This window comes from Eulemur rufifrons, chromosome 7 (assembly GCF_041146395.1).
Source record: "Eulemur rufifrons isolate Redbay chromosome 7, OSU_ERuf_1, whole genome shotgun sequence".
In the NCBI taxonomy this organism is placed as follows: domain Eukaryota; kingdom Metazoa; phylum Chordata; class Mammalia; order Primates; family Lemuridae; genus Eulemur; species Eulemur rufifrons.
In genome coordinates this window covers 128,190,742-128,195,207 of record NC_090989.1, presented here as the reverse complement: position 1 = coordinate 128,195,207, position 4,466 = coordinate 128,190,742, and the positions used below count along the sequence as shown (strand labels likewise).

At 36.5% G+C, this 4,466-nt stretch overlaps 1 pseudogene; it reads left to right on the top strand.

Annotated features, from left to right (window-relative positions):
• Nucleotides 1-3,893: 3,893 nt before the first annotated feature.
• Nucleotides 3,894-4,060, top strand: LOC138388663 (U2 spliceosomal RNA; annotated as a pseudogene).
• Nucleotides 4,061-4,466: the final 406 nt, after the last annotated feature.

The window sequence follows — 4,466 nt, the reverse complement described above, 5'->3', positions numbered from 1 at the left end:
AAACAAAGGTGTTTCTTAGCCATGAAAATAGCAAGAGTAATTCTAAGAGCTTAGAAGTTAAAATGAAACAAGATTTAGGGAGCCAGACTCATCAGCTTTAGAGGGTTTTAGGAAAAAGTGGCTAGTTTAAAAGACCTTGGACAAGAAATGACTAAGTACTGGCTGGAGAAATAGCTGTCACTTTGTCTGTCTTCTCTCAAAGTGAAAGCTCATACACATGTTGCATATGAGCAATAAGGGCCTTCATAAAGATGCACGCTGTATTGTACTTATCTCTTATATGTTCTTCATGGTATTGACTCCCTAACATCCCTCCCTAACCCTTTCCACTCCCACCCAAAATCCCACACCCAAGTATTTTATTTAATTTCAGGGCATCCATATTCTTTCAGATAAGATTTCTCTTTTTTTACTAGTCCTAGAATCATTTACCTAGCCTAAACTCCCCATACCCTTCATGTTCATTCTTTTCTCTATAACGGTGGTTATCACTAAGTGAGAATGCAACTGCCAATGATAGAATCAGCTCTGTCTACCCAAATATCTGTCTCAAATATCCCTAAAATCATTGTTGTTCAAGCCTTGACATATTGTCTTCATTAGCCCAGCCATGTGTCCATCATAAATGGCATCAAAGAACTGACTATTTTTCCACACTGTTTTGAAAGTCTAATTTGAATGTTAACTAGCCCAGCAGCAATACAATTCAGTTTGTTAACAGCAACCTCCAGACTCAGAGACTGTTCAAATGACCATTATCTGGAAAAACAAGACAGAGAGAAAAGCTGCTTCTTGTTACGATGCTTAATTTACAAATTAAAAGCTCTTCAAATCCTCATTTCAAAGCTGGTCCTATTTGGGGCAGTGGTGATGGATAATAAACATTGTTCTAAATAATAAGATTGTTTAAAAATGTAGAATGGCAAAATAATTATACTTAAATTGATAACTATTTTTAATTTCTTAAAACTTTCACAACTATGATGTGATCAAAATTGTTGGGGCATTGTTAGCCTATAAATAAACATGTGGAATCATATGCACTTAAATTACAAGTTTTCTTTAACTATCACTGCCTAAAATTTATGTCAAGTCCATCTTTCTAGATTATGAAAATATTTGCCTTTAAACATGTAGAGAAGTAGATGTATTTGAGATTGGTGTTAACTTTTTTTCAAGAAAAAGGTATACATCATGTTCTAAGAGCACATACAATGTCAAAGAGTTGAGAGAAAATAATGAGATTTTAAAAGATTTCTTAAGAAGCCAAGATAATATCCTAGACTTAGAGTACTTCCAATTAACTAGTTCCAAGAATTTCATGAAAGATATTGTTATATTTAGTCATTTACTTAGTCATTCATTCATTCAAAGCACATATATTGGCCAGGAGCCGTGGCTCACTCCTGTAATCCCAGAGCTTTTGGGAGGCCAAGGCAGGAGGATCACTTGAGGCCAGGAGTTCAAGTCCAGCTTGAACAACATAGGGAGATTCTGTTTCTACAAAAAACTGGAGCCCATTCTTCTAAGTGAAGTATAACAAGAATGGAAAAACAAACACCACATGTACTCACCATTAAATTGGTACTAATCAATCAACACTGATGTGCACATATGGAAGTAACATAGCTAGGGTGTCGGGCAGGTGGGAGTGGGGAGGAGGGGATGGGTAAATTTACACCTAATGGATTTGGTGTGCGCTGTCTGGGGGATAGGCATGCTTGTAGCTCTGACTGGAGCAGTGCAAAGGCAATTTATGTAACCAAAGCCTTTGTACCCCCATATTACTCTGAAATAAAAAAATAAATAAATAACCATTGAACTGTATATCTTAAAAAAAAAAAAAACTTAAAAAATTAGCTAGGCATGGTGGCACACACCTGTAGTCCTAGCTATTCAGGAGGCTGAGGTGGAAGGATCTATTGAACCTGGGAATTCAAGGTTTCAGTGAGCTCTTATCACACCACTGCACCCCAGACTGGGTCACAGACTGAGACCCTGGCTCTAAAACAAACAAACAAATATATTGAGTGTCTACTATATGTAGACACTCTGCTCTGTGCTTTGTATAATGAAAACATCATAAGACTGGGAGCCAACAGTATGTGAATCTAGTCTTGATTCTGCCACTAAAGAATTGTATAATATGATCTTGAGCAAGCCCTGTAGCTCTTGTGGTTTCCTTAGTGACTTGTAAAATTTATGTATGATGATTTTTGCCTTGCTGGTCTACAGAAGCTCATAATTATTACCATACGGAAAGAGTTCACTTGTTAGACCAGTGTTTTTTAATTTGTGTGGTAGACAGGTCCCCACCTCCTGGTAGTCACTCCTTGCATAATTGCTTCTATTTGAGTGTGCACTGGACCTGCGATGTGCTTATAATCAATAGAATGTGGTGACGTAACAAGGCGTACATGATTACATGTACACGATCACATTCCATGAGATGTTAGTACCTGTGCTGGAAGAAGAGAATCCCTCTCATTGGCTTTAACGAGGCAAGCCGCCATGTTGTAAGCTTCCCTATGAAAAGGGTCACGTGGCAAGATACTAAGGGAAGCCTCCAGCTAACAGCCAGCAAGAAACTGGGCGCTCAGTCCAGCAGCCTCCAAGGAATCGAATGCTGCCAAAACCAAGTGAGCAAAGACGTGTCCTTTCTCGGTTGGGTCTCAGATGAACCACAGATCTCGCTGACACCTTGATAGCAGCCTTGTAGCGGAAGGACACAGCGAAGCCATACGTGGACTTCCCGACGTACAGGAACTGTGAGAAACAATAAATTTCATAAGTGGCAATTTGCAATTTAAAGAATGAAATAGACTAGATGAATCCAGTCAAACAGAAGGAAGTAAATGTAAGCACGTTTCATTAAAATTTTATTCCAATGATACTGCATATATCTGTCTATATTGGGGCACAATATAAATGCCCCGATATTCATGATGTGGGTTGTAGTAAAAAAAAGTTTTTAAAAGTCTAGATAAGACCCCTTGACGTTTTAAAGGTATACATTCTCATGTACCTGTGAAATTTTACAGAGCCTACGAATTCTTTAGCAGGAGTTTATAAGCAGCCTGTGAGAAAGTAAGATACAAATGCTCCTCAATTTATTATGGGATTATGTCCCAAAAACCCATCATAAATTGAAAATATTATAAGTTAAAAATGCATTTACCACATCTAATCTACGAAATATCATACCTTCGCCTAGCCTACCTAGAATGTGCTCAGAACACTTATATTAGACTACAGTTGGGCAAAATTCCCTAACACAAAGCCTATTTTATAATAAAGTGGTGTTGAAAATCTCACATAATTTACTAAATACTGTACATTATGTTGGAATTGCAATGGTTTCTTGCAATCATAAAGTTAAAAAATCTTAGGTCAAGCCATCATCAATAAGGGAAAGTCTGTATCGAAGACCAAGAACATTTCTTATCACATTTAGGGAATTTTAGATTATAGAGGAGAATTAGTAAGATTATATCTGGAGTAAATTATAGAATTATCTATTGTTCAGTAATCAATTTATAAACATAGAGCTAAATAAGACTTTAAGTTTTAATTTAGACTTTTTTTTTTCCAAATATGGCAAACATTTCACTGGTAATATTGAATGATTTGAGTTTGCACAGAGACAATTTAATTTTTTAAAATTTATGCATTTATCTCAATGAGTATTCAAAAAGCAATGCTACTGCTTAGGTTGAAACTAACATAGTAGTACCTCAATGCCATCTCCGCGTTCTTTTTGGCAGCACATTACACACTGTTTTGGTGGTATGTGGGTAAGGCAGATAACAGGAAGGTGATTTGCAAACGTCTGAAGTCTGAAAGTTAGGAAACTCTGTTGCAGATCAACCTTTGGTTTAACAAATAGAGAAATGATCATTTCTCAGGCTTTTGGGTAAGATCAAGTATAGTATCTGTTCTTACCAGTTTAATATCTGATATGCCCTCTATTTGAGGACACAATATTAAATGGATTTTTGGAACCAGGAGATGGAATAGGAACTTGCTCCATATAGTCCATGTACGGTCCAAAATAATTTTTAAAAACATAAAGAAACAAAATCTCAGAGAGGTTAAGAGGGCTTGTTTTATTCAGTGTTACTCATGAACTTGAAGAACAGGAATGAGCTACTGCCTAAGTTTACGTAAATTGTAGACTCTCTTGAATTAAATAATTCATAATGTAGGGAATGTGCATGTGCTTGTGATATAGATAAGTGTCTGGGGGGCTGTTTATGTGTATGTGTGTACCTGCTCACACATGTTGTGCTTTCAGGTGTTTCCTGTGTCAGACAAGACAGCTAAGGCATATTTCCTGTCCTTTTGGAATTCAAAGATTAACAGATGATCATATTTAGTCATGTATTCAATAATCAATAAATTGTTGAAATTACTGATTATTTAAAGTTTCTATTGAGGATCATGATTAAAGTGCAAAAAGGACATCG